Source organism: Nicotiana sylvestris, chromosome 5, assembly GCF_000393655.2.
Source record: "Nicotiana sylvestris chromosome 5, ASM39365v2, whole genome shotgun sequence".
NCBI lineage: Eukaryota > Viridiplantae > Streptophyta > Magnoliopsida > Solanales > Solanaceae > Nicotiana > Nicotiana sylvestris.
Window position 1 is genome coordinate 60,843,398 of NC_091061.1, and position 6,918 is coordinate 60,850,315.

Sequence of the window (6,918 nt, forward strand, 5' to 3'; positions counted from 1 at the left end):
TAGACAAAGAAAAAAACTGATATGTTACACAAAAACAATCCAATGTTTGTCTTTCTAAGGATTTATTTTCCTTGTCGTGGTTCATATTAAAGTTGGAAAAATTCTTCTTTTTCTTCTTATTGTGGAAATGGAGGGAAGGCAAAGGTCCGTAGTTTATGGAATTATTATAGTAGGTTGGTCTAGTAATTAGGGGGAGGCCGTTCGGTCGCCTATGATACCTTTTTCGGACGAGTCAAGCAAGTCCAGGAAGAGTGAATCGTCAAATAGGGGAAGTAATATCACAGCAAAAGCCTTTTGGGTCGGAAGAACAAGCTTCTTCTTTTCGATCTGGTAGGAGGGGAAGGAGGACAAAGTCCTGCCGCTTTCTCGATCAACTAACCGAACTCTTGAAGACAAGGAAAGGGACTGATTCACAAAGGAGTCCGGCACCGACCTCCCATGCTGCAAACAGTCAAATCTGAACTGAACCCTGTCGCTCTTCTTTCTTTCCTCGCGAGCAGGAAACACACCAGGGGGCGGCTCCAGAGGCGCTGCCGCAGGCACCAACACCGACATAAATTGCCCACCCCGCTCCAGATCAAAAAGAGCATGCGAGACTTCGAAGGGACATTCACACTTTGATTCATGAGCAACATCACGAGAACAGCTGAGAATGAAAATTAGAAAATTTCACATCTACGGTAGATTCTGTGCCCCAAATCATTTAGACTTATGAAACTAAGCGGGGAAGGTATGACCCCTCCCCCATTGAACAAAAGGGATCCGTAGGGCGGGCTCACTCACATACTGGATAGGTGACTCGGAATTATAGTGCTAGTTCCATTCCCTCAGGGAAGAGAAAGCATGAATCTATTACAATCTTAGTAGAGAACAGAGGAGGAAGAAACACGTTGGTTCTTCGTTCCACTTACGAGGGGTATGAATTTTATCTGCCAGCATTCGTCGACTTCCGCGATAGGATTTATCGCGTGGGGGTATTACATTTCCACAAGCGTGATTTAGCAAGGTCTTTGATAGTGTTCTCTAAACGTACAGTTTATGAGGCAATTTCTTTTACGGGAACCGAAACAAGAGCTTGAACAGGAGCTGCTGTCGATATTGGCAACGTTTTTAGGGAGCTCTTTAGGAGCGAAATGACGGACGCGCTAGGAGTGGTCTTTAAGAGCCTTCTTTCGAGTCACCCGGTGAATTTACCAACCCTATTCGACTTCATCGCTACGCCCTTTACCTCTTCATTGGGAGCAGTTTGACTATAGAGGGTTCCCCCCTAATTGAACTCAAGCTTCTTTTTATGCTATTTGGAGCGAAATTCACTAGAACTAGAAGGACTGAATAGCTACAATTGCTTTAGTGAGTCTTAGGCCCCTAACCGGAAATACGCTATTTGGACTACAATGACTTTTGCACCAACTCTTCTGAATGAAGCAGCTGAAAAAAAGGAATGTAGAGAAGAATATCCATATAATAAAGCTTTCCCAACCGGCCAACGATCCTTCTCGTGCGCTGATCGTGGATAAGACACTCAGAAGAAGAAAAGATGAGACAAAGATGGGTTAGCTGCAAGGTGACTGACACGCTTACGCCTTCAACCCCAAAATAGTCGGATTCGTGCAAAAAAGTAACATCCGAGATTTGTGAACAGACCGGCTTGGGACAGAGAAATCCGGATATGATTTGCCTCAAATAAAAAATGATAAACCCTAAATTCGAAAAAAATTCCGAATTACGAAGGCTTAGTTCGGATCCTAAAGAATGATATTTTTGCTTGTTCAATTTAAACTAGTGGTTGGTTAATGAGACTCCTAGCTTAATTTAGAGTTCATCCGGTATTTCATGTTTCAATGCCCTGAAGGTATCACGGTGATCCGTCTTACGTGTTGGATGTCAATTCAGTTCAGTTGGACAATGATCTATCTTATGTCGAGGAGCCAGTGGCAGTATTGGATAGGCAGGTTCGAAAGCTGAGATCAAAGAACATTGCATCAGTGAAGGTTTCGTGGCGGGGTCAGCCGGTCGAGGAGGCGACCTGAGAGACTGAGTAGGATATGCGTAGTCGTTACCCTCATCTTTTCACTACTTCAGGTATGTCTCTATGCTCGTTCGAGGACGAATGAATATTTAAGTATGGGAGGATGTAACGACCTAACCGGTCATTTTAAGAATTAACACCCCGATCCCCTGTTAATTGCTTTTCCCATGTTTGTTTCTGCTATTTTGATTTGTCGGGATGTTTGGTTTTGAGTTTCGGAGAGTTTTGGGACACTTAGTCGCTAAATGAAAGTTTAAGTTTTAGAAATTATACCATAGTCGGAGTAGTGTAAATACGGCCGCGGAATCAAATTCTGTTGGTTCCGTTAGCTCTGTTGGGTGATTTTGGGCTTAGGGGCATGTTCGGATTATGTTTTGGAGGTCCGTAGCTAATTTAGGCTTGAAATGCCGAAACTTAAATTTTTTAAGTTTTTTGTTTGATAGTGAGATTTTGATAACAGGGTCAGAATGGAATTCTGGAAGTTGGAGTATCTCCTTAGTGTTGAATATGACATGCTTGCAAAATTTCAGGTCATTCGGACGAGGTTTGATAGACTTTTCGATCGAAAGCGTAATTTGAGAGTTTTGAAGTTTTTAGGCTTGAATCCTATGTTAAATTGGTGTTTTGATGTTGTTTTAAGCGTTTCGAAGATTGGAACAAGTACGAGTAATGTTTTAGGATTGGTTGGCATATTTAGTTGAGGTTCCGGGGGCCTCGGGTGTGTTTCGGATGCTCAACGGGTAATTTTGGAACTTAGAGAAATTGCAGAAAATTGCAGCAGCCCAGTTCTGGTTTCCTTCTTTGCATTCGCGAATGGGATCTTGCGTTCGCGAATAGGAGCTGGGGATTGTGGGGTTTAATGCTTCTTGTTCGCAAAGTTTCTCCCGCGTTCGCGAAGCTGAGAGGTCTTATACCTACGCGTTCGCGATGGTGTTCCCGCGTTCGCGTAGGAGGAGGAGATTGTGCACCCCGTTCGTGACTAGGGCATCGCGTTTGAGATAAAGGAAATATGGACCAAGCAAAGTTGTGCTTCACGAACGCGAGGGTCCTTCCGCATTCGCGAAGTAGGAAATACCTGGGTAGAATATTTAAGTTCAAAATCGAGGGTTTAGCCATTATGTGAAAACTAGATCTTGGGAGCTCGAATTTGAGCGAGGTTTTGATGGATTTTCAGAGATATCAATTGGGTAACGATTCTAAACTCCTTTTGCTTGTAACCCATTAATCTAAACATGAATTAATCATTTAATTTCACAATTTATATGAAAAATGGAGGAAAGTTCTTAGACCAAATATTCGAGTTTTGATTGAGGATTTAACATTGGATTTGGATAATTTTGGTATGGTTAGACTCGTGAGAGTATGAGAATTCTGAAAATGTAAATTTTACCTGATTCCGAGATGTGGGCCCGAGGGGCACTTTGATAATTTTACCTAATTTCGTGTATTAGCTTAGAATTTATTTGTGGAATCAGTTACTTGAAGTTATATTTACATTATGCAATTGAATTGAATAGATTTGGGCCATTTGGAGTCGAGTACTCATGGCAAGAACGTGGTTTCGGGTTGATTATTGAGCCGGTTCGAGGTAAATGGCTTGCCTGACCTTGTGTGAGGGAAACTCCCCTTAGGATTTGATATTATTGATATTTGGAATGCCTTGTATGCGAGGTGATGAGTGTGTACATGTGCTAATTGTTGAAAATCCGATTTTCGTTAAGTAAATTTAATTATGTTCTTTTTCCTGTTTATACTACTTGCAATTTAAGTCGGCTGTTAGCTTAGAGAATCATGCCTAATTGACTTAATTGCTTTAATTGCTTAAACTGTCTTATTTGGACTACGTAAAGCATGCTAGGTTAGAAATACATGTTTACCTTGGTGTGAAATTGAATTAAATTGAGTGTTTCTTCGTGTTGTTGTTGCGTGTTTACTTTGGGACTACGGGGCGGTAGCCCGAGAGATTCCCTGCACATATATATATTTATTTGGACTGTAGTGTGGGATACCAAGAGATCCCCGACACGTATTAAGGATACTACGACATCCTTAGGATACCGAGAGATCCTCAGCATAGATATTGAGGATACTAAGAGATCCTCGGGATACTAAGAAATCCCCGGTTGTTATCTCCATGTTGAGCTGTACTTCCTTCCGTGATTATTTTGTTTCTGTTGTAGTTGTTGTTGTTCTTTCTATTTTATGTTATTTCTTACTGTTGCACTTAATTTTACTGCCTTATCCTATACTGTCATTCCTTATATTTCATTTAATCTCAGTAGGTCCCTGATTTTCCTCGTCACTACCCGACCGAGGTTAGGCTTGGCACTTACTGAGTATCGTTATGGTGTACTCATGCCCTTTCTGCGCATGTTTTTCATGTGCAGATCCAAGTACTTCGACTCAGTCTTATCATCCTTGAGACGAGGTGCTTCTATAGAGATTTCGAGGTATATCTACCGCGTCCGAAGACCGAGGAGTTCTTTTCTATCTTTCTGTAATAGTATAGACCTTCGGTATTTCTCTTTTGTTAGATATTTCTGGAGTTAGATCTTCTTATGTATCTCTTAGCTTGTGATTCATGGGGTTCCGGATTTTGGGAAGTGTTAGGTTGAGATTCTTGTACTGTTATATGCTAGGTGGCATCCTAAACACTATTTCCTTTTATTATTTCGGTTTTATATTATTTTCTTTCCGCAAAATTGTTTCTTTTCCGCATTTGTTAGGCTTACCTAGTCGTAGAGACTAGGTGCCATCATGATAGTTCACGGAGGGCGAACTGGGGTCGTGAAAGCACGCCACAACAGGTGAAATAAGGATGGATTAATATGATAGAATAGGAGTGAATTTGTACCGATACGGTGGGATTGGGTTGCACGCCGCAATAGGTGAAATAAGGGTGGATTGATACAGTAAAATAAGGGTGAATTATGATACTTATATTGCTATATGTTGGGATCGGGTTTTGCACCGCAACATATATATATATTATTTACTATTGTTGATGTTAGTACCCTTAAATAAGGGATATATCTGTGTTGTCCGGTGGGATCAGATTGTGCGCCGCAGCAACCTATATGTTTCTATTTCCTTGAGCTGCGTTAGTTTTCGATATTTTCATTTAAAACCTTAAGAATTGGTAATTTTGAACGACACTGGCTTAATTCTTGAGGTAGTAGCTATTATTTTTAGTTGACTGTCTTATATACTCTGGCAAATTGAGAGGGTAATAATATACTCTCTCTATAAACAAAGTGATTTGATTTGCTCATTTTCTTTTTAACTATATCCAGCAAAATCTTTACAACTTATTAAAAGATCCTTCTTATGTCGCAATCCAAGCAACAGACCTATCTTAAATTTGTATATACCCTATTGACTGTAATAAAAAATGAGGGCCCTCCACAATATGGACATAAAGCAGTTGTTTTACCTGCTTTAGGGAAGGGTCACCCCTGCAGGTTGCCAACAGAAAAAAGGTGCATGCATGTATAACGTACAAAGAAACAGAAAATATAAAATTATGTTTGGTCTACTAGCAGTTGACTCTTTATAGTTATCTTGGCTTCTCATCAGTTAATTGAAATTTAAAGAAGGCAAAAACGTACACATCCTTGTGTAGGTTAAAAGTTATTTCTAAAGAAGATTGGGGTCGAAATAACCTCTTTGCCGAGCTCTAGGAAGTTGGAAATTAGAAAAATGCATAAGTTTGCAAAGTGGGCCTTCTTATACTATTATCGCAGCTCGCAAGGGGCCAAGTCCGTAAACGTCGATTTTGGGATCCCTAGTAAAAAGTATGAGAAAATCTCACTTTATACCTATTAAGCCCAAACTATTTATCATTTAATATTTAAGTCTAAACTATTTACTTTTCCTATCTATGCAGCCCAGACTATTTACCCGACCCACTCATTAGCTATTTACCTTCTCATTTGAAGTACAGAATGTTAAAAATATTCGGCTTCATTTTTGCAAGCTTACATGGTTGTGCACTTGAATGGTTATACTTCTCCTCTGCCAGATCGATCTTCATTAAGAGGGTCAACCCAAGCTATTGCGTACCTCCTCTCCCTATGATTTTTTGTGTGTATAAAGACCCACCATTGTTGAGCCTTGAAGCTCTTAAATTTGAAATTTTATTTTGAAGATTTATTGTTTCATTCGGTGTGGGTGGTATAAAATGTTGCTTATAGTACCTTCGAGTAAGCTTTCTAGATCTGCATTTTTATGTGTGTTTGAATATCCATCATTATTGGCCTGAAGCTCAATTTTTATTTTTGAAAATTTCTTGTTTGATTCAAAGTGAGTGTTATTAAATATTGCTTATAGTACCTATTGGAAGTTCATACTGAAATTTGATCATATTTAAAGTTGATTTGAGGTGATTGAGATCGAATCTTTTAACTGAAAATCGAAGAAGAACACAGTTACCTAATAGTATATTGCTACGATATACAATATGTTGTAGGACTATATAGCTATATTGCAATAATATACTATTATAGTATTTTACATTCCTATGCCACATAGGAAACCTTATTACCCTCAATGTTTAAAGTTTGACTTAATTACACTTAGTATACCAAATTATCAATTCTATACCATAATTAATCAAGAGTATAATTAATTGTACGTTTTTTACTCCTTAATTAAAGGAATCTGAAAATTCTTCTTTGTTTATATGAGAACAGAATTTGAAGTGCTTAATCCAGGCATTCTTGGATGCAGATTCCTCCAATATTCATTCTTCGATGCAATAAGTTTCTCGTTGAAGCCTAATCCAAAATATTGCTTTTGATTTTTCCATATATTCCAGATGATGCTATTAGTTGTGATGGAAAATCAGTAGCAACTTTGGTGAATAAATGCTGCATTTCTTGGGAATGTTC